The sequence below is a fragment of the Trachemys scripta genome, chromosome 2, assembly GCF_013100865.1.
Source record: "Trachemys scripta elegans isolate TJP31775 chromosome 2, CAS_Tse_1.0, whole genome shotgun sequence".
NCBI lineage: Eukaryota > Metazoa > Chordata > Testudines > Emydidae > Trachemys > Trachemys scripta.
The window spans coordinates 98,238,472-98,265,346 of NC_048299.1; the positions used below are offsets into that span (position 1 = coordinate 98,238,472).

General features: G+C 41.0%; 1 long non-coding RNA gene across 1 annotated transcript in view; it reads right to left on the reverse strand.

Annotated features, from left to right (window-relative positions):
• The window catches only part of LOC117872639, a 131,883-nt gene extending 105,687 nt beyond the window's left edge, over window positions 1–26,196 (reverse strand). The window contains exon 1 of the long non-coding RNA XR_004644543.1: window positions 25,381–26,196. This is a non-coding gene — a long non-coding RNA (uncharacterized LOC117872639). The remainder of the gene's footprint in view (window positions 1–25,380) is intronic.
• Between the last annotated feature and the right edge of the window lie 679 nt (window positions 26,197–26,875).

Consider the following 26,875-nt stretch of genomic DNA (forward strand, 5'->3'; position numbering starts at 1 on the left):
TAGATCTGGTCTTCTTGAAACGTGGCCCAGGTTCACTGAAACAACTGGAAACCACAGCAAACTTCTCAGTGAAGCTGGGCTTCCGTTTCAGTTTATAACAAAACCTGGTGAGATATTACTTTGTGTCATAATGAAAGTTCTATAACCATAGCAAAAGAAAAAATATCCAAGAATATATGTATTTCTGAATAACTTAAACCTAAAAATGGTGCTGTATGGCTGCACCAGTATATAATATAGCGTTCACTTCAAATAAATTAATTACATCATTTAGCAAAGCAGCACATTACTTTCTTTGCAACTTTCAGAAGAGCAGAGCAGTAGAACTGGTTTAGTCAGCTCATCTGTTTTAAATAACTGGAAAGAGACTTGGGGTGAATTTTACACCATCTACTCAAGGCTCAAGTAACAGGCATTGTTCACAGTACTACTTAGAGGTATATGTTTTGACATTTTCTATGTATGAAGAAAACCACAGTAGTTCTTGAGAACCAGGATTTCAAAAGTAACTGTTTCATATCCCGTTTAGTATTTGTACTTACATCAGACTACTTCACAAACATAAATATTGAATCTGGGAACTACTGAACATGGACGTTTCCCAAAGTTTCACAGCAACCAAAACTCCTAGACTAAATCATTTTGATTCATCATGGGAAAATTAGATGGTTTAGCACTGAGATTTTCATTTTCTAATTTTGAAGAAATTTCCCCATACATGAGATATTATTCTTACAATATAGTTACTAAGAAGTAAAAGGCCTAGAAGGCAAGATCCACTTTGTTTTGTTAATAAAAGTGAGGGATTTTGAGTGCATCAGTCTTTGGGTGCCCAATTTGAGCATCTAAAATGGACCTGGTTTTCAGAGGGGATGTGCTCAGAAATCTTGAAGATCAGGTTCCTTTAAAATGCCTCAATTTGGACACCCAGAAAAATAAACACCCACCCACCCTTGGAAATCTTTACCATAGCTTGTATATACACAGATGTAAGTTTATATCACCAATATTTAATTTTACAGATGGGCCTTGAGCTGTTAAAATCTGTTCCAGAACTGGATTTCTCCATCACTCAAACGTGGATCCAGGATTTTAATCTGGCCCATTATAAGCACACAGTAGGGCCCAGTCAAAAAATTCAAAGTGGATTCAGATCCCAGTCCCTCATTATAAAGCTTGGGGTGTTTGAATTATCTGTGCTTATTTCCCCTTCGAGTTATCAGAACATTGTGAAACCACTAAAGACCAAACAAAAATGGTTATTAATCTTTTAAGCCAGTTTATACAGTGTTCAGTGAGCTAATATCTCAGAATGTAGAGACAGATCACATCCCTGCAGAACTGTAACGTTAATAAGAGACATTAAAATAAAACTAAGCCAGATGTCCAAAATAGGGCAAACCTAGGCTAAGAAAAAATACAACTTGGTTAGATAGACAAAAGAACTATACATGAGAGAAAATTTAAACCAGCCCAGTAGAAGAGATAAGCAAACCAGCTGAGATGAAATAAGAATTGGTCTTGACTTTTTTCTCAAGGCTTGCACCAAACCATTTTGAGGTTCAGGAATGTCTGAACACTTAGGACTAGGACTTAGGAGCCCTAACTGCCTCTTTAGACACCTAACTCCAACACTGAGCCACCACTGACGCCATAAACTCATATGGACCCAGAAACCACCAAGCAGCTGTTGCCTAACCTTTTTGGAGTCTAAATTATCGAAGCACCTAAGATTCTGCCAGTGGGAATGTGCAAAACCACCTGAGTCCTGACACTATTCAGCTGTTTGATACCCTAGCTCATGCCTAAGCCCCAGTGGGATTCTCAAACTAGGTATTCACCTAGATGGACTGTAATTGTGCCAGGCTGCCATGCAGGACTGCAAGATCAGGGTCCACTAATCCTAACTGAATCTGAATTTATGCTAATGTAGCTGAGGGTCAAGAAAAGAGAGAAAATAGGGGGATCTTCCTGTTACCTGCTTTTCCGTCTCCTGCCTCTCCTCTCCTCTTCTACATATAAGCTTTTAGACCTTTTTAGTGTTGCTAAGACTCAGCAGACCAAATTCAGAATTGATGTGCAAAAGAATGTAAGTTACATACTGGTAAAAGTTTAAGGGGATCTGAAACTGACTAATTCTAAAGGGACTGAGTGAATGTAAGTTGGTGCGACTGAGGGCTTGTTTTCACTACTGCGCTACATCGGCACAGCTGAGCTAATGTAGCATGCCTAGTGAAGATGCAGTATGTCGACTGGAGAGCGCTCTCCTGTCGATGTAATTACTCCACCTCAATGAGAGGCTGAAGCTCTGTCAGCAGAAGAGGGTCTCCCTCCAACATAGCACAGTGTAGATGCTGCTTTAAGTTAAAGTAACTTACGTTGCTCAGAGGGGTGGTTTTTTCACACCCCGGAGCAACGTAAGTTACATCGACGTAAGCGGTAGTGTAGACAAGCCCTTGGTCACACCAACTTAGAGTCTATCAGTTCCTTTAGAATTAGTCAGTCATTACATACTGAAGGGAATGGAGGAAACTTCTGAGTTTGCGCCATTCTGTCTTGGAAAGCCACCTAAGTAGGATACACATAATTTTTTGCTTTTTAAAAGAACACACAACAAGGATGTTTGTTATTTTAGTAGGATTTAGTTACTGAAATTATATGAAAAGAAAATGGATATTTACAGTTAACATTTTTCAAATTAATCAACACGTTACATTCCTCTTCACTTCCTCTCTCTCTCTCTCTCTCTCTCTCGTGTTTTAGTAGTTTGTTTGTTTGTTTCCAGTGAGTTACTTTTCTTTACCTTTATGGTGTGTAACACGAAAGAATATTTGCAGGTATTGGCTTGCAGGTGGCTGGATGACATAGTGGGTTGATAATGGGATATGAACTCCATATGTAAGGGGACTTTTGCCCCCTTACTAACATTCAGTGGGGGTGTTTTGGTTGGCTAGCTCCCAGCACTAAAAGGGGAAGGGTCGATGGGAAATCAGGAGCCTGAGACTGACAGTCCCCAGGAACAATGGGAAGAGGCCAATGCTCCAGATCTGCCTGATTGACAGGGTGGGCAGGCTAATCAGGGAGTGAGGAGGCCAGGGGGGTCCCGTCCTCCATGTGAACTGGAATGGCCTAAGTCAGACAGAGTGGGGTCGAGCTAAGGAGAGAGCAGGGGCCCGAGCTAAGTGGCTGGAAGCAGAGCTGCAGCCCCAAGCCAGAGCACAGCCCAGAGAGAGCAGACCTGCCCTGGGAGCAGAGCTGCAGCAACCAGAGCCAGAGGGGCCAGACAAGCAGCCAGGAAGCAGGTCAGAGCTGGGAGCAGAGTCACAGAAGCAGCACATAGAGCAGATCTGTCCTGGGGGCAGAGCTGTAACAACCAGAGCCAGAGAGGCCAGAGAAGCAGCCCAAGGAACTGAAGGCAGAGCAGCAGCAGCAGCCGTGCTGAGGCAGAGTGGAGCTGGAGCTGGAGCTGGGGCTGGAGCTGGAGCAGTCCGGAGCCGGGTGCAGTGAGCAGCTGGGGAGAGTGAGGGGGACCCTGGGCAGTGGGCCCAGCGCAGGGAGACGCCTCAGCCAAGAGGTTCTGCAGGCCAGACGTGGAGGGGGATCATAACCCTGTCAGGGCGGGGGCAACACTGGGAAGAAGGGTCCTGCCACCTAGAGCCTGAGAGCGTGTGGCCACCGCCAGAGCAAGTGTCCAACCCACAGCGTCTCTGCAGCACAGCCAGGGCCTGAGGAGGAGGCCTGGGACCTACAAGGAACAGACTGAACTGCCCTGACGTTCCAGAGACACTGTTTGTGATGTATCAGAGGGGTAGCCGTGTTAGTCTGAATCTGTAAAAAGCAACAGAGGGTCCTGTGGCACCTTTGAGACTAACAGAAGTACTGGGAGCATAAGCTTTCGTGGGTAAGAACCTCACTTCTTCAGATGCAAGTAATGGAAATCTCTAGAGGCAGGTATATATCAGTGTGGAGATAACGAGGTTAGTTCAATCAGGGAGGGTGAGGTGCTCTGCTAGCAGTTGAGGTGTGAACACCAAGGGAGGAGAAACTGTTTCTGTAGTTGGATAGCCATTCACAGTCTTTGTTTAATCCTGATCTGATGGTGTCAAATTTGCAAATGAACTGGAGCTCAGCAGTTTCTCTTTGGAGTCTGGTCCTGAAGTTTTTTTGCTGTAAGATGGCAACTGTTTGTGATGTTCCCTGCCACAGAGCGGGGTGATGTGTTTTCCTTTAACTTTTCCCATTTTTCCTTATTCTTTTTTAAATTAATTGTTAATTAAACAACTTGTATTTGCTTCAAATTGTATGAAATTGTTGCCGGCACAGAGTGCCCCGCTGTTGCTGTCCTCGGGCACTCTGTGCCGGCAACAAAATGATCAGTGGGTCAGGGAGGTGCCCAGTGCAAAGAGAGTACCCCGGAGTGGGGACACCCTAGCCCCTGTCCTGGGTGACCACAGTAGGGTTGGGGGTCGAGACCCCCAGGAATCCAGGGCCCAGCCTTGTTGGGGTTTACAAGGACTCTGCCAGACAGGAGAGTGGAAGGGGAGACCTCAAGGGCAGGGAGGCCTCTGGGTAAAGGAAGGGGGAGCGAGGACTCAGATCCTTTCGCTAGCCCACTTCACTGGGATAGTGCAGAAGCCAGGAAAGTTCCCCATAATAGCGGGACCATTCCCCCGCTTACACATACATAGGTCTCATTAGTTCAGCCAAGGTCCACAGAGATCAAGAGTTGCTGTTCTTGAATGCCTCTGTTCAATGATCCACATGAAATATGTTGGTGGTCTCAGTTCAGTTTCTAGGTGACACATCTCAAATACCATCACCATTGTCTTGTTAGCACTAAGTAGAGAAGACGAGAATTGAATGGCTATAAAGACTGAATAAGTTTCTCATGCTTGAAGGTGTTCCCTTGAGAACAAGAATGAATCATATGAAGGGGGCACTCTGGGAAGGTTTGCATTGCTGCTATATACTGTGGGCCAAATTCTCTGTTGCTGTAAATGGGCAAGCTTTCATTGAATTACATGTTGCTGCGCCCATTTTTATCAAGAGTTTGGCCCACTCTCACCAGAATTGTCAGTCTAACAACCTTTGCAATCACCATTTTTGTTTGTTTGTTTGTTCAAGACATTTTCATTCATTTTCAGGCACTTTCAAGATTAGCTGCATAAACTGTAACTCTTTGACCTGACCTGAAGGCATCAGCCAAGCATTTTGGAAACTATCTGCTCTGCTTCCAAGTTCATAAACTATGTTTTGCCTGAACCTGTTATTTAAAAAAAAATATTGGCATGTCATTCAGTTGAACTTTGTCACACAGTATCTGTCCAGAAATATGAGCGGATTAATAAAAATATTTCTTAGAAAAAGATTTTTGGAAACTAGTCAGTCATCCTTCATATTTTTGGCTGGCACTCATATCTTCCAGTAAGAAACATTATAAAGGGTCTTCCAGCAGAAGGAACAGTCGGCAGCCTTGTCACTTTTTTGCAAACCTTCAACAGAAAAAAAATGCCCCAACTTTTGGTTGGGGGAGTAAAAGGTGTGGTACAACTAGATGCTCTGAAGATTAAAGTAATCTGTTGCTTCTGATGTCAGTGGTAACTTGGCAAAGTGAACAATGCTAACAAAAATAATTTCCCCAAGCAGGCTGTCAGTAAAATGAAAAATCAATTAAATTACTTGGGTGGAGAGAGAGAGAGAAAATGAGAGTGAGTCGCAGGGCACACTGCGCTTTAGACGCTTTATAGTCCCTCTCAACTGGACCTTTCAATTTACAGGCCTGTGTCTCACTCTGGGTGGAACCCATGGTCCAATCACTCATACTGAATCTGAAGGCTGCACATTCTTCCCCCCTACCTGCCCATGTTAACTCAACAGGCCAACTTGGTTTGGCACCCATGAGCACATTCACTCTGGGGACCTGGGATAAATGAATTGAGTTGAGAACATAGTCTTCAAAACAAAGCTTTTTAAATTAATTCCTCCAAAGGTGCAAAGCACAGAATAAAGGATAACAACAACATGTCTATAAACATGGGTCTTACTTCCCCCTTAATTTTGCCTTGTTAGCTTTGTAAATTCCCCTCAGCCCAGCTAACCACCATCTTTGCTGGGAGAAGCAGACTATCCTGCTGAGAGCAGGCTCTCTGTCTCCATGTATCCCTTTACTAGCCTGTCAGCTTTAACTGACACTCCCTGGGCAGTCTCTGGCCACTCACTGAACCCTCACCTATTGCTAGGCCTGAGGTCCTCTAACGTTTGGTATCCTCCTTGATCCTAGAGTAAGGCCTGGTCTACACTAGGAATTCACATTGGTATAGCAATGTCTGCCAGGGGTATGAAAAATCTACATTCCTGAGAGACACAGCTATACCAGCCTAGCCCATGATGTAGACAGCACTAGAACAACAGAAGAATTCTTCCATTGACTTGCCTAGTGCCTCTCGGGGAGGTGGATTACCTACAGCAATGGGAGAATCCCTCCCATCAGCATAGGTAGTATCTCCACTGAAGTGCTACACCAGTACAACTGTGCACTGTAGTGTTTTAAGTGTAGCCATCCCTCAGCCATGGGAAGAGTAAACTGTTGTCAGTCTGCCTGGAGCCAGATAGGGGTTTCTCCCTCAATACATAGTTTTTCCTTGGTTTCCTTCAGGACTCTGTGTTATTGTTTTATCTTTTCTTCTTGGTTCCTTTAATAACCCCTTTTGATTTAACACCACTGTCAGTAACCCATCATAAACACACACACACGGGCATGCATCATGTTCATAAAAATACAGACATTTCCCAGTTTGTTACCGTGTGTGTGTGTAAACCAACAATTTGGCTCTTTGCTCTTCCTCATGTATATCTTATTCTACCACCAGAATAAAGAAATTTGAATGAAAGTATAATAGATTAATTGTTTTTATATTCTGCATAGGAAGTGCATGTATATGAGTCACCATTTCTCTTGATCAGTGTAAAATATCACTAACAACAGACATTTTTATAACAACATCTGTCTGACGATCTCGAAGCACTTTGCAAACTTCCTCATTTTACAGATGGGGAAACAGGTCCGGAGACACACTGAAGGACAATATTTTCAAATGTGGGGGTCTCTCCTTTGGCAGCTAATGATGTGATCTGGTTTTCCAAAGGGGCTGAGCACCCTAATTTCCCCTTTCCATTCCATTCAGGGTCCTTGAACATCAGGCCACTTATTTAGGTGCTCAATATAAGCATTTATGTTTAAATACTTTGGCCTCAGTGGCTTCCTAAAGGCCACACAGCAAGTCTGTGGGAGAGCCAACAACATAGTCCACTTTCCCTGTCGTGAGTCTTTACCACAATACTAGCCTTCCTCTAAGCCCAAAAGAACCTATGACCACTCTCAGCTTTAATATGCATCAAAAATGTACAGTTACTCAGTAAAAGTGAAATTCACTCTGGTGAAGAGGACCATAGAGTCCAAGAATCATCGAGTTTAAGGCCAGACGGGATCACTAGATCACCTAATCTGAGCTCCTCTATAGCACAGGCCACCAACACCATCCAGCACCTGCGCATTAAACCTCTGTCATGGTTGCAAAGGGCCCCCTCCTTGCAGAGGTGGCTAGACGTGGCTCTCTGCTCCAGGTGTTACGACCTGGCCCCTAGTGCATGAGGTCACAGCACCACTCATTCAAATTTGGCCCAGTCACCTCCCTCTCCCCGCACACTCCATCACGGAGGCCAGGCCAAATCTGAATGGCATTGCAACCTTGTGCTTCAGAAGCTGGATTGCAATGCCTGAAGCAGAGACCTCAGCCAGCCCCACGGTATAGGAGCTGTCACTGTGGAAGTGTGGGATGGGCTCGCTCTGCAATGCCTTGCTGGGCCTCCCAAATCCTGGGGGCAGCACCCAACCCCCCAGGACCTGTCCTGATTTAGCCTCTTCAAATGTTGGGAGGTATGTAATCTGCCAGCCTGTCCTCCCCTCCCTGACTCCCTCACTGTTGCTATCTATTGAGCTGCTGGAATAAAGACAGAAAATGGATCTATTAGTTGGGGTTTAGCCCATTCGCCCTTCATTACCAGTTACAATGGGTACTGAGCCCAAAAAGTAGTTGGAAAGCAGTCAGTGTTGCCAGCCCTCATAATTTTATTGTTAGTCTCATGGTGCTGTTTTTCTTAAAGCCCTACCTCCTAGAGTCATATTACGTGAGAATGTAAGGGTTTAAAAAATATATATATAGTCCTTGTGGTTGTGGAGAAAGGCTTGAATTTTGTAACCCTGAATCCTTAAAAATGAGAAAGCAAATAAAAATAATCCCAAATTTATTCTTTTTTTAAAGTGTCATATTTTTAAGCTCATCTTGTGATTTTTTGTAGCCTGGCTCAATTTTTGAATACTTGAAGTTCAGTAAGACTAGATGCGCAACATCTGCTTTCAAGCTTCTAAATAGGCCATTGGTATAATCCACTGCATTTGAATTATTCCAGTTCAGATTTAATTGTGAGTCACCTTTAATGGACTCCACTTCTTCCTCTCTGAAAGTAATGGGCGTGACCCTACAACTCTCTGCCCATATTTCTTACTCACGCAGGGAGTCCTGTGGACTTCACTCATGAGAGTAATGGCTTCGGGATTTCTCCCAGGGCCTCAGTCAAATGTTACAAAGAGACTGGTATGTAATAGTATTTCTATCAAATTATGAGCACAATATTGAATTATAGACATAAGACCAGTAGAGTCCACATTTATGTGCTGAATTATGCTTGGTTAACTTGGTAGGTTAACTATTTCACTACTTTTAAATGAAATAAAAATGTTGAGCTGATGTACATTTCCCGTGGTTTGGAACTATTGAATAGTTCTATTAGTTTTAACTAGAGTGGCTGATGGTAGCCCAGAAGTACTGTTTACAAAATGGATATAATGATCATTAAAAACATGTACCATATTATAATTGTACGATAAAACTATTAGTTTTCTCCTGCATACAAAATTAACCTCTTGGGCGTAAATGCCCTGAAAGCATGTTCGATCATTGCGTGTGGACATGGTGATCTCCTTATCAATTAACACACCTGTTTATCAAAACGGACTCTCTTCTCAACTATCAACCTTCCACTCAGAGACCCTAGTTCATAAAAATGCTTTAACATGTGCTTAAATCCCATTGACTTCAATGGAGCTTAAGGGCTCTTCCTGAATAAGCATGCTTTCCTGAATTGTGGCCTTCATAATTTCCCTGAATAGTAATAATAAAAAAACAAAGTTGAAACACTCAGTACCTCCCCAAAACAAGTGTGCTAACACTCTGAACTACTGGAAGTCTCCAGTCCCAATTCCACCCGCATTTAAAGGGATGCAACTGCAAGGGAAAACAAGTCAATTTATATCTATGAAAGGGAGAGCAGAATTAGGTCCTCCATGTTTAGACATCTTAAGGTAACTGAATTTATCAGTATTGTGATTTCATTTTAAGGAAGTATTTCAAGGAATGCTAGAATGCAAAATGGGACTATGATCTTTTGGAGGCAAGCCTTATATCAATACATATGCATGTTACCCCACAGACCTCCATACATGCTACAGAATGCCCACTATACATACAAAATGATGCGGTCTAAATTCGCTATTACCACTCAAAAAAGATCTTGGAGTCATCATGGATAGTTCTCTGAAAACATCTGCTCAGTGTACAGTGGGAATCAAAAAAGGAATAAGAGTGTTAGGACAGGGATAGAAGATAAGTCGGAAAATATCATAATACCACTAATAGATCCATGGTATGCCCACAGCCTGAATACTGTGTGCAGTTCTGGTCACCCCATCTCAAATAAGATATATTAGAACTGGAAAAAGTACAGAGAAGGGCAACAAAAATACTTAAGTGGATGGAATAGCTTTCATATGCGGAGAGATTAAAAAGACTAGAACTGCTCGTCTTAGAAGAGACACAACTATGGGGGGATATGATAGAGGTCTATAAAATCATGAATGTGGAGAAAGGCCATAAGGAAGTCTTATTTACCCCTTCACATAACACAAGAACCATGGGTCAACCCAATGAAATCAGTAAGCAGCAGGTTAAAAACAAACATAAGGAAGTTCTTCACACAATGCACAATCTGTGGAACTCATCATCAGGGATGTTGAGAAGGCCAAAAGTAAACTGAGATCAAAAAAGAATTAGTTCACGGAGGATAGTTCCATCAATGGCTATTAGCCAAGATAGTCAGGGACACAACCCCATGCTCTGAATGTCCCTAAACTTCTGACTGCCAGAAGCTGGGACTGGATGACAGGGGATGGATCACCTGATAACTGTGCTGTTCTGTTCATTCCCTCTGAAGCATCTGGCATTGGCTGCTGTCAGAAGATAGGATACTGGGTGAGACAGACCATTGGTCTGAGTCAGTATGGTCGTCCTTATGTTCTTATAAAGATTTTGACACATTAGCACGTAAGTTGTTTGTTCCAGTGATTCTTTCGTTCGATGTGTTTATTATATATTATCCAGCATCAATTGATTTGGGACTATTGGCACTACTACAATACAAATATTAAAGAAGCAGTGGATCCAAACATACTCATCTGGTTTCTAGATCTATACTCTCAAGTATATGGGTTTCTTTGTTTCACAATATGCAGTGATTTATATTGAGTGTCTGTCTGCGGAATGGTCATGCAGTTCATAGTAAACAGTAGAAAGCAGAAAAAGAATTACTTCAGAATATGCAAATATTGATTTTTGTGAGGTGAATGTTCAGATGGAATGAAGGCTGCTTTGGAGAGCAGAACACAGCCAAGTTCAAATTGTATGGGGATATTTCATTTTATTTCTTGGAACTCTCCCAGAATATTGTTTATTTTATTCACACTCTGGTAAATGAAACCTCACACAGATTTTAATTTTTAAAAGCCATGTTACTGAGCAAAAGAGGTTTGTTTTGTTGTTGTTATTTTATTATTGGGGAACTTCCAGAAGCTTTTTAGCATGAGGAGTTTTAAATGGATACCATGGATTTTATTCGGCAATAAAATGGTGAGATGAATCAAATGTCTAATTTGCATCTAAACTGAGAATAGCATAGCAATGTTTCTTTTTTATTAGCATTTAAATGATCTGTACTTTTATGAGGCTAGATGGTGCTTTTAGCACGCAGCTCGTAATAAGGAGCAGTGCAAAGATACTCTGCATCAAGTGGAAGTTATCAGTCATGCAGGGAAGAGAAAGTAGTTTGTAACATCTGTTTAAAGGCTGTAGCATACTGCCCCTCCACAGCCAGCCAGTGCTGCTAACCAGTGCATGGTGGTGATAGGGTAGGGGGAGGAAGTGTAGATATGGCTCAGCTTACTCCTTGCCTTTCCACCCACTATCCCCCCCAGTTACTCACAAGTGGAAGTATCTGGGGCACATCCTGTGCTCTCAAGCATCAGAACTGGAAATATGTCTGGCCTCTGAACAGGACACCAGGGTGTGGGGTGGAGTCTATTCCTTTCTACACAACTGCATGGCTGTGTATGAATAGGGCACATTCTAGCCCTATTAAGCAAATATTTAACCTGCATCTAACACGTAGTATGACATAGCAATATTCTTCCTCCTCTTTTTCAACGGTATAGAGTAGAATCAAATGCATGGTTTCACTGCAAAAACATCAATACTGAACGTTAGGTGCTGGAAGTGGCATAAAGAGGAACTCATACACAGTATTTCAATAATTTTAATGGAACTATAAATTAAATGTGATTTACAGTGTTCCTGCATTTTCCATATTTGAAGACCAACATATGCTTCATGTAATCTTAGATCAAAAGAATTGTCTGAAAGCCATTAGTATTTTTATATGTTTGCTGTTAAAATATATAACATTGAGTGTTACATTCATGGTGGACTCTACTGCAAAATTCCATAACTGATCTGGAAAACTGCTATCCATTTTGGATAGATACACAGTGTAATAGTCATTTATCTAGTTGCACAATCGGTGATGGGCAGTGTCTATTGAAAAAACATAATTAACCAGGAAAAAAAATTGTATCACTAATTTAGAAGTGATGTGGATTTTCCACACCAAATCTTGTCAAAGCTATGATGTAACCCTGAATAGTTTTAATCCTTCTATCTATAAACACAGAAAGAGACTCTACTAGTATAATATACACTTCACTGCAACATACTGACCATTTATATCGTTTTAAGAGAAGAAGAACTTTCCAATTAAAGTTTTAAGTTCTGAAATACCCTAGAACACGAACACACCCACCCACCCACACCACTCTGCCTTAAAGCCTTCAGATTCTCAAGGTCCTATCCTTTCCTCATTTAGATTCATTCTTTAACCCTGTATTCTTTCACCAGTCCTTGAAGACAATGGAATTGTGCTGATTTACACAGGGAACTCTGAACCAGTCCATCAGCTAAATGCAGGAGTTCTCAAACTGTAGGTCATGACTCCTCGGGGTTGCGAGGTTATTATGTGAGGGGGTCTTGAGTGTCAGCTTCCACCCCCAAACCCTGCTTCGCCTCCAGCATTTATAATAGTGTTAAATATAAAAAAATGTGTTTTTAATTTATAAGGGGGGTTGCACTCAGGCTTGCTGTGTAAAAAGGGCTTGCTGCAATACAAAAGTCTGGGAACCACTGAGCTAGAGTAAATAAGGAAAATTGCAGATATGTAGTGTCTTTCATCTGAGGATATCAAAGTGGTTTGCAAACATTAACCACCATGCAATATTATAATCGCTATTTCACAAATGGTGAAAACTAGCTAGAGCGATGAAGAGATACCTAGCAACAGACACCAAAGGCAAGACTGTGCCTGTGTCCATATGTGGATCTTGGGATGTTGTCTGTGGCTCTTTTCCCTCTCAGATGAAGTGGGGGGGGGGAAGAGAGGGGGACTCAGTGGCTTCCATAGCAATGTTCTCCCCAGTACACCTTTTTAGATCCCACAGAGGGCTCTCTGTGGGATCAGAATTTTCACAGGGAAGACAGTGGGTAGTGGCCACATCATTCTTCCATCCAGCCCTTCATTACTCCCTGGAGCTGTATATCAGTACCACAAAGTCCCCTCTGTGATGCAGCTTCTAAGGCAAAATGCCAACAGGGAATACATGTTTTTTTTTTTTGTGGGGGGCCCTCAGTTCATTGCAAGGCGAGTAAACCCTAACCCCATGATAGAAAAGTCAGGGGGGGACTCCATGAGGGAATCCTTGGAATGTCTTCTCCCCTCTAACCCATTGTCATGGATTTTACTATGGGGGGAGGGGTGATCTGGTCCCATGTCAGTGACAGGGCCCAGAATACAATTTAGAGTCGCAAATAACAATCTCCTGTTCTAAATGCTAAAAAATATCTGGTCAACCGGACTGATAAATGTGAACATGCTGATTAACACAGAGTGTTTGCTTCTCACATTCCCTGCCATTTGCATAGGAGACATTATATACAGTAGTTGCTTTACTTTGTTACAAAAATGGAGTAGAGGCATAATAGAAAAATGCTCAACACCTGTATGTTCACCTGTTTTAATTGTAGCCAGAGAGATGCACCATGTGTTATGATTTCCTGGGGTTTATGTAGTAATCGTTTCATGAATTTATTATGAGAGATCCAGTTTTCCCAGAGGAGATACAATCAATTCATTGTATTCGTATTGGCGTAGCACCTAGAGGTCCCTATTAAGACTGGGAGTAACTGACAACCCATGCCCAAAGAGCTTACTGTCACAGTTCCGGACAACTGCACCTGTATTCCCCCTCTATAGTCCAGCAAGGGCACCCAGTCTTAGGCTTCTGGCTCCCCAGATGTTGCCTCTTTTGGGCAGAGACCGGCCTCTCCCTCACTCCTGACTAGGGTATTTCTAGGCTGGACAGCTCAGTGCCTGCACTGTGAATTCTGCCGCAAAAATCAGACTGCCTAATCAGGTCTGCTTTACTTTTCTCTCCAGATATGGTAAACGGTAATTGCCAGGGTTAAGCTACTACACTTATTCTTAGCCAGCACATTTATTCCTAAAATAAAAGCATCACAGAGAAAACATATTACAAACTATAAAAGGACCGACACGTAGGCTTATACGCTTATTAGAGATCACCCCAACTCCAACAAGGGCTCTGATCAATGAACAGTCCTTCAGATCCCACCAAGGGGTTTTTCTGTGATCACAAGTTCATAACAGCTGAGCTGTTAGCTCAGAACAAACACATAGACTAGGCTAAGTCCTTCTAATCATTCCCAGGAATGATTGCCTCCCCCCCCCCACACACACACATACCTTGGACAGACAGTCCTATCCATTTGTGGGGTTAGAATGAATGCCCTGGGTCAGTTTTAACTCAAGGTATTTAACTGAAAATTCTTTTGTTGTCGGTCCCTTGATAATCCAGTTTGAATCAGTATATCCAAGCGTCTCCAGGTGGTGGTAGCCCTCTGGAGGTGTTACAACTAAATGAATTTGCCTAACGACCCCTCACTGTTCTTAGTACTTGGAAGAGTGTGGTTCTGCTCCCCCATGGAATTATATACAATCTTTGGTCCACAATGATATATAAACTTAATTCAATAAAGCTTGTCCAGAATGTTGCAGAAATACTTCATATACGTCACACTTAAAATCTAAACAGGCAAAGGGTGATAGGAAGGATAATTATCACCATTTAGCAGATGGGGGACTGAGGCACAAAGAGTTTAAGTGACTTGCTCAAAGTCACACAGTCTGTAGTAACACCAGGATCCAGATTTCCTGTGCCTTATATACAAGATGAACCTACTAATGGGAATTTTGCCTAAGGGTTTAAGCCCCTGTTAATTTCTATTTATATGTGATAGAATTTCGGAAAGCAGTTACACATGTGACTTGCACATATACAATGGGAATTTGTAACACAGTCTAATCATCATTCTATGAAGCCTATGTTCATTCAGTGCACTATTTTCAGATGAGCGAGGTCTTAATAGGAGGCTAGCATTATTCAATTCAATCTTTAAAAATACTTAGTGAAGGAGTCAGGGTAAATTCTCTACAGCTGTATCCATATGACTTGTTTGTCTTTTTAGTCTACTAGAATATTAGTGAACATAATGAGTAGGACTTTAAAAGGGGGAGGGGAAGGGAAAGAAGACAACTAATTTACTTCCCACCTCATCGCTTACTTTTTGACTATGCATGTCATCATTTTGGGCTGATCCTGCTATCATTCAAGTGAATGGCAAAACTTGTACTGACTTCAAAGAGAGAAGGATTGGGTCCAAAAAAGCACAGATTTCAATGATTTCCCATAAAATTTTAGTGTATAAAATCCAGCTACCACAACAATATCCCTTAGTCTCCAACCAAGTTGAATCTTGCACAGATGGTTACTGTCACATTCCTTTTCTCACTCATCCTTAGGTCATTACCATGACCCTTTAGTTCATTGTATTGATTGTCTGTCTCCTTGACATATTATACTTCATGCCTTGCTTAAAGGTGAAAGGCAAATATCAAAAATAGCAACAGCTATGTAATCAAATTACTAGATTCCAAAGTGGGCTTGCCTAAATAAATGGTTTGAAATAATATACCTTGAGGTTTTAGAATTTCTGTTATGATAACAAGAAGCCTCAAAACAAAAACAAAATGCTTTCTGGTTAGTTTGATAGCCAGATATAGTTACCCTATGCAAGTGTCTTAACTTGTTACCTTATCTACTTTCTTTGTCAGATGTAAAAAAAAGTGACTGGTATTATACACAGAAACAGTAGACCTGGCATTATAAAAACGGTCACGTCATGCACAAGCATGAATAAATATGTATTCACTATACAAGGTGTGACTTAAATATTCCCTTCTTCAAGCACAATTACTGAAATAGAGTGGATACTCCTGCTGCTTCCTTGAAAAGCCACCTGTTACATATTACTATAAAAGTACAAATTATTGATTGTTATTTTGGGGACAGGGGAACTGCATGAGTTGGACTTGATCCTGAGAAGTGTTGCATGCCAATACAACCCATAGGAACTGCATGCCTTCATCACTTCTCAGAATCAATATAAGAACCTTTGACAAACACTTAAGTAATTAATACAACCAGTTTTTCTTCCAGGCACCTTAATTTCCTCACTTGCAATATGACTTTTACCTAAAAAAACCCTGTTTGTTATATGGGATTCCTAGGATTTGATGAGGGGTAACAGTTATATATATATATATACATATAAACTAATCTTTTGTAATGTGAGATGAACTAATTCAGATAAATAACCACCAACCTTAACCTTTGCTCAAAACTTAGACACAAATCTTTTGATATTCAAACATATTTTATCACTTTTTTTTTATTTGTTTACAATCACATCTTTGACTTTTTAATTTCAGCTGTGGCAATATTGAAATAATGAGAGAGGATCTTTTTTCCCAATATGTCCCTACCAACCAAACTGCAACCAGGAAATACTTCAAATCTCACAAAAAGAAACCTGATCTTGCAAGATTTTTAGTCTGATTTTCAGATAAAAGGCATGTGAATATGACTTACATTAAACACTGAAAAATTTCAGAAAATCTGAATGCTTGTCAATCCTCCAAACCTTTTCTCATTTTGCCTATCATTAATTACTTGCTAATTCTAACTCTACACCAGTTTTATCTCTTGAACTCTCTTTAAAAGATCCTAGATTTTTCAGTATTGTCCCTTATGCTGTGTGGCATCAGAACTGAGAGGTAAGAATAGAAATTAAGGACAGCAAGTACTGCGTGGTACAACAAACATGCTATTTGGATCCTGTATATCATTCAGGCAAAATCTGGGTGACATATGAGCTAGATTTTTCTACATCTATATTTCTAAACATTTATATCTATCCTTCGTTAGATTGTAAGCTCCCAGTGGGCGTGGTTTGCCGTTCCCGGCCAATGTGAGCTGTGGGAAGCGGTGCAGGTACTTGGACTTCTGTATCGTTGGTGGTGCCTGACTCCCCATACTTAGAGACTCATTGTTTTTCTGGAAGGCATCATCAAAACTACAGACAATATACTTTTTTATTTCTGCTGATTTTCATGCCACTTTTTTCAAGCATGCACTTCCATCTCTCTAAGTTTTCCTCCACTTAACCTTTCTCTCTTCCACGAGCACTATGTCTTCTGCAAAAACCAGCATGCCACTCTCTGGATGTTTTCTGTAAGTGCATCAAGCACCAACATGAAAAAGGGAGCTAGTTACTAGCCTTCATGTACTTCTACTCTTATAAGAAACTGTTCAGTTTCTCCATGTGGCCTTCAACCTGTGGTAACAGCACCTTCATACATATACTGGACAAGTCTGATAAAATCTTCAGGTATCTCTTTCATTCTCTTACTCCACCAGATGACTTCTCTTGGAACAATTTACCTAGGATTGTAGTGATTCTCCATCACTGACATCACAATTTTCAAATAAAGATCGGATGTTTTTCTAAAAGTATAATCGAGGAATTATTTTGGGAAAGAAGCTCTATGGCCTGTGTTACATAGGAGGTCAGACTAGATGATTACAATGGTCTGTTCTGGTCTTGGAAGCTATGAATTTATGAACTGTGGTCATAAGCCTTCTCAAGATTGATGAATACTACGTGTAGGATTTTCCTCTTTTCTCTATATTTTTCCACAAGCAATCTTAATGTAAATCTAGCATCCACTATTGACTTACCTGGCACAAATCCAATCTAATTGTCACTGACTTTCACTTCTCTTCTCTCATCAATATCTTTCTCCAAGATCGTCCTCATGTGGTTCATGAATAAAATGCCATGGTAGTCACTAGTCTCGTAAATCTTTTCTCTTAAATATCGATGCTAATGTGCTCTGTCTCAAGGAATCAGACTTCTTTCCAGTCTTCATGATGCAATTAAACAGTTGTGTCAATATTATAGTTCATGCCTACTTGCCTCAGGCACTTCCATACTTCTGCTGGTATGCCACTGGGAGGTGACAGCTTTCTTATTTTTCATATTATTCAAAGCATCTGCAACTACTTCTTCTAGGATTGGTGCCACCAGTCCTGGTGTGGTTTTATTGTATGGCATGGTTCTCTTGGATTCTCTTCATTCTGAAGCCAATCAAAGTAATTTCTCCACCATTCCTTAATCTGGTTCTCATTGATTAACACATTTTCACTTTCATGTTAGTGGCTGATCTCATCAGTGTCTTTAGTCTCTCATCCTCAGTCTTTGCCAGTCTATATATTTCTCTCACCCTCTTTTGTTTTAAAGTGTGCATATAATCTTCCATGGCTTTAGCTTGAGCAGCTTCTACCTCTTTCTTCGCTATCTTTTTGGATTTTTTATACGTCTGAAAATCCTATTGCTGAAGCATCACTTGCCAAAGTTTAAAACACTTTTTCATATCCTTCATGGCCTCTCGAACTTTCTCATTCCACTTCCATCAGGAAAAAAGGGCTCTTGCTTTTGTTTCAACAAGCATTCTCTTTGCACATTCTTGAATTTTGCTTGCAATATGATTCTACCATCAATTCGTATTTTCTCTAAACCTTCTAAAGAGATCTTCTTCAATACTTGTTTTAAACTCCTTTCTAGCTTCCTTAAACTGCCATCACTTGGTTTTCTGTACTGCTGTGGACATTTTTCTCTCATGTATGACATGTATGCATAGTCAAGAACTATCATTCTCTGTTGAGTTGCTATGCTTTCCCCTTGGTTCATCAGGAAGTAATCTGAGCCCATATTCTACCACTCTTACAGGTAATCAAATGTTCTTTGTGAAAAATGCATTACTGACTACCAAATCATGTCTGGGCCTACTGTAAAATAGTCTTCCCTTCCTGTTTCTCTGTCCAAATCCCCAGCTGCCATGGTGCCTTTTGAAGCATTTACCGTCTCTCCCACATGACCATCAAACTTGGCTCCCATGATGACTCTTTCATCCTTTATCACTTTCTGTACAGCAGTATTCAATTTACCCAGAAACCTCCTCTTCTGATTTGTCACATCCCTTCTGGGGTGCACATATAACATTTAAAGGGCCATTTTCAAAAGCTAACTTAGCCAAAATTATCCTCTCATATATCCTATCCACAGCCACTGCACATCCCTGCATCACTTTGTCTACAACTATACCATCTCCATTTTTTTTATTTAATGTGACAGCCTTCCACCATAGTGCTTGCCTTTGCTCCCTTCCATTTGGTCTGTTGAATGCAGACAATCTGTACTTTCCTTTTCATCAATGTCTGAGCCAGCTCTGCACTTTTTCCAGTTAATGTCCCTGTATTCCAAGATACCAATCTTATCTTCTGGACTATCTTATATATTAATTATATATCTTAAATAATATTTATATGTAATAACTGATATAAATAGTTCAAGAGAAAAGGAATATAAATATGGCTATGGAAAGAGACTTACCCATCTGTAACAATTAGTGAAAAACATTCAGCCTCTACAAAAGCACTGAGCTGCAGAGGCTGGTATACAAGATTAATTGTTGAAAGAGAGATTTGAAGGATGACTCACTCTAGAGTTAAACAGATTTCAAAATCTCCTTCTGTTAATAAAGCCAGCACTCATAGAAAAGTGCTCCAACATGTTTGATAACGTGGGTATATTTCCATCTAAGTTCATGTCTGTTATGCTTTTAGTTTGGATCAGTGCCCATGTCCCTCTTTCATCCTGTCTTATCTAGGTTCACCAGGGAGAAGGTCAGGAAGTTGTTAAAGTTCATTGTGTGGCTATAATTGGAATATTTAAACAGAAAGGGGCAAGTTTGTGTGGTTTTTGCTTCTTTGGTACAAACCTTGAAAATTATTTTCCCAAGTTGAAAAGTGATCAAATGACAAATTACACTTTTTTTCAAATGTTATTGTAGAAGGAGCAGAAATTTTTCGAAACAAAATTCAAACCCAAAATCTTTTACTTTTTGTAGGAGCTACAGTAATTGTGGTTTGTTGCATTTTCCAACTGAAATTTGTAAGGCCGTATTTCTTCTATTATTATTTCATGCATTTATAAAGGCATCGCTGTAGTATCTGGCTACAGGTTACATCATTTAGATTAAAAGCAAATAACATTTTCCAAATATCATCCTCGTTATTAACTAAATCATTTCTGCTGGGTATGGAGAAAAATAGCAAATGTGGCCGTTTTCCTCATATGTGATATGTAGTTCAGTGGATTCAGTTTAGGCTTTAATTAATTCCTACTAAAATGAATGGGAGTCTTTGCATTGACTTTAATGGGATGTTGTTCAGGCCCTAAGGGAACATTTTCAAAAGAGACTAGGCACTTAGGAGCCTCTGCATCATTCAATGTCAGCAGGATTGAGTCTGCTAAGTACCTAGCTCACTTTTGAAAATTTTACGCCTAAGGACTGATCTTCTGTTTGTGTCTTTGTATAGGGCCAAAAATTTTGGGTGTAAAAGCTGAGTCGTGAGCATTTTAACCTTTGGGCAATCCCATGTCCTAGCTCACAGAGGCCTTGATCCAACTACCATTGAAGCACTCCCATTGACTTGAATCAGAGCAATCTGTTAATCAACTAACAAAGTAAAAGTAGCCTAAGCACTTCATTAAATACAGTGGGAATTATGGTTATGCTCAAAAGGATCTGTCAGCTGGATTTTTAAGACTTGATTGCAGGAACAGACTGGAAGAGATGTAAGTCTTTAAACATCTACATAGGAGTATCATTTTTATATGCTTTCATCGAGAATGTCAGTAGCAATCCCTTTTTAATTTTAAAATCAAAACATTTTTAAAAGTGTTATTGAAAACTATGGCACACAAAATTTGATCCCAATAACCAACAGACTAAATTGGAATCCTCTTACAATTCAATGTAAATTATACAAAAGTATTTTCCTGTTGCTATACCATTTTTACGCCCACCATTTTAGCAAGCAGAGCCAAAATAAAGTCCCATCAGGAAGCAGAGAATAACAAAAAATGAGAGCTTGATTCTGCTTTTAACCTACATTACTCACTGTCTTTCGTCAGCTATTTATTTAATTTACCAACAATGTGTCTCTGTTTTCTTTTCCTGATAATATATTAAATATGGGAGACGTTTTGTGGCAGTTCTACAAATTAATTGCTTTTCAAATTAAACACTGGGGACATGAGCTTGGCTGTAGACTGGCAGTGTAAATCTGCAAATTTGGAACAACTGAAGCATTGCAAGCAGACTGCAGGCCGTCACCAGGCTAACTGATAATCTGCTCAGATCCTCTCTTAAGTGGATTCAGCAGGGGCCTTAAGATTTGGGGGGGGGGGGGTTAAGGCTGGTAAAGGTAAAAGAGACATCCATCCATCAGACACTAATTTTACTGTCACACTTGCTCACAGATAGGTGTCATTCTAGCCAAATGCAAATTCATCCCAACCTGAGCTGGTTGGACAGAAAACAGTTCCATCACATTTTTTTCAAAGTCCAGTTTCATCAAAATCTCAATGTTTAATGGGAACATGTAGACTGACAAAAGTTTCAACCAAAAAGCGTAGAAGTGAATCATTTTGACTTTCTTATTTAGATTATTTTCATTTAGACTGTTATAATATTCAGTTCAGTATGTTTTTATTGATATTACATATTTTATTTACATTACATTTCAACATTATTAAATGTAATGATCATTTCTGTGAAAAATTTCACTATTGCAACTTTTCATTCTAATTTCAGAATTTCGTGCAGGATGGACATTCTGTTCTCTGATCAGCTGTACTCACCACCAATCACTAGCAGGAACTATGGGCTAGATTCACAAAAGTATTTGGGCTCCTAACTGCCACTTTAGATGTCTAAATCCCAGAATAAAGCCCCACTGGGAATAAAAAAAAACCCTACTTGGCTGTTGCCAAACCTTGCATCAGCACTACAGCCTTACTTTAAGCATCCAGACACCTAACCCCCAGAGCAATGCACAAACTGGGGAGAATAGAAACTCCTCTGCCTTATTCACTTGCAGGGTCCTAAGTTTGCTTAGAGTTCACTTACTGGATCAAGCCCCCATAGACAAATTCACACAAAATGGCGGCAGCAGCAGAACTTTTCTCATAACTTTAAGCTCAGCAGTTAGGGTACTCACCTGGGATGTGGGAGACCCCCAGTTCAAGTCCCCCCTTTGCCTGAGGCAAGTGCCTGAACCACAAAACTATGGGATAGTCTGATGTGGGGCTCTCCCAGTCTCACCTGTTGAAGCTGTTCCAATGTGGATAAATGATTAAAGAGTCATTGGAGAAAGGGGACTGGATCCAGGGTCTCCCACCTCGTGCTCTAACCACCAGGCTACAGAGTCATAGAAGCTGAAACCAAGGGTATTGGAGGTGCTGCCGCACCCCCTGGCTTGAAGTGGTTTCCATTATATGCAGGGTTTACAGTTTGGTTCAGTGGTTCTCAGCACCCTCACTATAAAAATTATTCCAGCATCCCTGTACAGAGTCATTCTCATGTTTGCTCTCTTTGGCCCAACGATTCTTTCCTTATTTATTCACAGTGGAACAGCAACAACAGGAAAACTGAGGAAGGCCCATATCAGAATATCCCATAGCCCAGTGACTAGGACATTCACATGAAACGTGGCAGATCCCACTTCAAATTCCTTTCCCCTTTCAGACAATGGTCTCCCACATCCAAGCTGAGTGCTGTAACCACTCAACTAAAAGTTATGAGGAGGTTCTCCCTGAACCTGTCTCCCCCAGCTTCTTTCAAAATGGCATAAGCAACTAACCCCAAAAGAAAGTTTTGCAGTTGAGAATCCCACATAGAGGGATGTGCCTCCCTGAAGCACAGATTTAGGCCCTAACTCCCTGAGAGAGGCAGAGCTTAGGTCGCACCCCTCGCCCTAACATCTGCTGGTTAGCTTAGGCAAGGAGCCGCCTAGCATGCTAGCATTCTGTGGTACCTATCTCTCCTCATTCATTGTACAGTGAGCCTAGTCACCTAACTCAGGGTATGTCGACACTTAGATTTTATAGCACTCTAACTTGCTGGCTCAGGGGGCAGCAAATCTGAGCACTTTAAAGTGCTAGTGTAGACAGGCTCCGAGCGCTGGAAGCTGGGCTCCCAGTGCTCGGAGCTAATCCCCTCGTGGAGGTGGATTACCAGGGGCGCTGGGAAAGCTCTCTCCCAGCGCTCGTGCACGGCCACACTCACACTTCAAAGCGCTGCCGTAGCAGCGTTCCCGTGGCAGCGCTTTGAAGTTCCCAGTGTAGACATACCCTCAGCCTTTGTGAATCCCAGTGATTTTCTAGGTGCATAAAAGTTAGGTGTGGTGACACTCAGCAGTACCACACCTAAGTTTCTTGATGAATCTAGCCCTATCTATAAAAAACTTGAAGCCCCAAGTTTCAGAGTCCAGGTCAGCTGACTCAGGCTCACAGCGCTCATGATGTGGGGATAAATGGCTAAGCCCAAATGTCTCCACTGTAATTTTATAGACCCAAAGCATGAGCTCTAGTCAGATGACCTTGGCCAGCAACCGCTGTGCCATGGTCTTTTATCACAGTGTCCTTAGGTACTAATATGGCCCCTATCACCATAGTATCTAAGTACCTCGCAATCTTTAATGGCTTTATCCTCACAACACCATCATATAGGGTGATACTACTAAGCCCATTTTACAGATGGGGAACTGAGGCACAGAGAGACAAACTGATCATTATAACTTCTGTCCTGAAAAGAAATAAAAAGTGTCATGAGAACTGGGAAACATCCAAAAATAGGGCATGCTTTGACCAAGTGTATTCAAACTGAGTCAAACACATACGCTAATGATATGCTATTATCTGAAAGAGTCAGATTTGGAGCTAATAAAGTGAGTGTAAATTCTAGCTGGCCTACTGTAGAATTGTTTGCATTTGTAATTCCATTTATCTCTATAGCCAGTAGGGAGTTCTAAGGATGGAGTTTTTGGCAAGACCTTTGACCCTACTTATTCAGTCATGGATGACTAGATTTCAATGAGACTGAAATTTGCCATCACAAGTTTTTCTCATCTTTCCATGACATTCCTGGAAATCATAGCAGCTAATGGCACCAAATACTATAATGTTGACCCTCAGTGACTTGAAACTTGCCTTTCACCATTATTAATATATCACATGCAGTTACAGAACATGCCAAATCATTAGTCCTCCCTAGGAAATGAGTATCAGAACCAACATAAAACAGATTTAAATCATGTAATTTTCAGTTTATGAACTGGACTAATGTGAAAAAAGTACAAGGGTTCTCATTTGGGATCTAATCCTCCTCCCATTAGAGGTACTGGCAAAACTCCCAATGACTTCAATGTTGCAGAATGAGATTGCTAGTGACTTGAAGTCAAGCAAAGACCTGGCCTTGCAAGCTACTAAAGATGCTCACATCATACTGTATTACAGTCCCAGTGACTGTCCCTGTTAAGTAGCACAGAAATGATTCAGAAGGAAATTTACCAGTCCTCTAAATGCAGGAGCTCTTTACAATTGGCTGATGCAGATCACACAATCCCGCTCTTTTTCCACTTTGCAGCCTTCTCCAAGGTGCAGAAGACTGAATTGCAGTATAATCTTAAATTGAAGTGAAAGCTAGACACCTACATTAGGCCTGTGAGATTGTGTTTAAACATCATTTTTCCAACAATGGTGACTATATCCAGAGCCCTGTGTATTCCATGATACTGCAGCTACAGAATTCGCAATGGAATCCACCACAATCTCGCCAGAAATCATGCTTTAGAATATATTTCATTTTCATCAAAATGGTTGTGAATGTAACCTTGAGAGTCTGAACCAAATATAAACTGGTATAGTATTGTCTTCCTGAATCTGTAGACAGCCTGAAAAAAATAGCACTTAGAGGCATGAACAATTTCATTTAAACTATTTTAGCACAAATGCCTAGTTAATGTCTTTATCCTATAATCCCAGTTCCCCTCCCCCAGTTGCCAAGAGCCCCAGCGTCCCCCTTATTATCTGTCAAACCTCCAGCTTCCCCCTCTGACAACTAAGACAATGCAGTTATGTGTTGTCAGCATAAGTATCTGTGGCACACTGAAAACTGAAAATGTGGTGACAGAATAAAAGCAATAAAATACAACATAAAAATAAACATAGTAGTAGTAGTTACACATTTTCACAATCAACTCATTTTAAAGTTTCCTTTTTTAAAATAGCTGTTGCAGAATTTCCAGTCTACCACATGACTCCAGAAACCAGGGCTCTTCCTACAGTATTTCAGACCAGCTTGCACTAGATACACAGGGCCCTGATCACATCTTCAAAAAAGGTGTCTTTCCCCCCACCCCATCCTCCCACAGACACATGGACACTTAAAAATAATAAATAGCAAATCCTTTGCCATTATAGTCCAGCAATACCTGGGTACAATATCTTCATAAAAGATGTTCCCTCACATTCTCACACTGTGGAAGAATAGACTCACCACTGGAGTGATCCCTTGTGGCTAGGTGTGCCGTAAAAGGTTGTCATCCTCTAACATCTGCTCTGGCTCTGCAGTGGTCTGGCTCTTCTCATACTTGGCCCTCCAATCAGGTCACATTTTAGTTCCACCCCTTCTGGGGTATCAGTGTCATAAGTGGAGAGTGTTCCACTGTCTCACATGACATTGGTCATTGATATGACATCTTCTACCTCTCCAAGGCTTTTCTTCCATTCCTCTCTTCTGACAGAGTAGTGGCCATGGAGTCTTTTAACCAACTTAAAAGCAAAACAAAAACACAACAAAAGGAACGTCTGTCCCCTTCCCGACACTCAGAGAGTTACCTCCCTAGAGTCTTGTCTCTAGCCTTTATCCTCCACTTCTGTTTACTTCCAAGGCCATCTCTCGATTGGTCTTCTCTCAGGCACACCGCTAGAATGTGCCTCACCCTGATAGCTTCTCAGTATTTCTCCAGGTTCTACTCTCTACTACTCAGAGAGTGGCTGCAGAGTTCCTTTTCCTCTCTCCCTGCAAACTTCTAATCTGTGCTTCCTTTCTTTATGGTCATCACCTAGCTTTTCTCTAGCTGGACTTCATCTTTAATTAAGCCTGATGCACCCTCCAGGCACAGTCAGGTAGCATAACTGGCCTCTCAGGGTGACTGTAACTCTTTCATTGCCTGTGGGTCCCCCCCACCCCCACATACATACATTCATGGTTTTGCAGTCCAGCAATTCACTTCCCCTTGTATCTACTTTAGACTTAGTATAGGCAGAGTGGAGGAAGCAAAATAAAAGGAGAGGAAAACACAGTACTTAACATGACAGCCCTATTTGTTTTTCTTTTACTTAGAATTCAGTCAGAAGTGCAGTACACAATACATTGCACATTTGCAATGATCTGCTGGAAGGTTAAAATTCTGCTCCAAACTGAAAGAAGTGTTGAGGCAATAGAGTCACTCCCTCTCTGGATTCTGTGAAATCATCCTGTCCAGAGATTTACTCCCTGTGCTTCATAGAAATATTTCTGAAGGGCGTTTTTATTTTTTTTAAATGGATCAGGCTAGACTAAATTGCAGCTATTCAACAAAAAAATTCTTAGCGAGGATACTCCCCACCCTGGCCTTCTGAAGAGGACTCAAGCTTAATTGTGCTCTCTTATCAACAGTCTCAATACATTTTTCAGAAATAAAGTATCAACACCTCTAGCGAAGTGCAGATTAACAAATGCCATTTTGCTGTGTGGTGCCTCCTTCCTCCATAACCATGTGCATGCCAGATTTTTTGATTTGAGTGGAAATACAAATTCATGTATTCCAGAGTCCTTCTCTGCTCTTTTCTGTGAACACCCCAGTGTCAGGGGATTTATCACAGACCAAAAGAGGGAGGATCTTTGAAATGGTCAGTTTTTTTAAAAAATTAGCAGCCAATCACTAAATCACAATTTAAAGGAATCATATGACCATTCCAGAGGGATGGTACTTATATTGCAAGTGCAA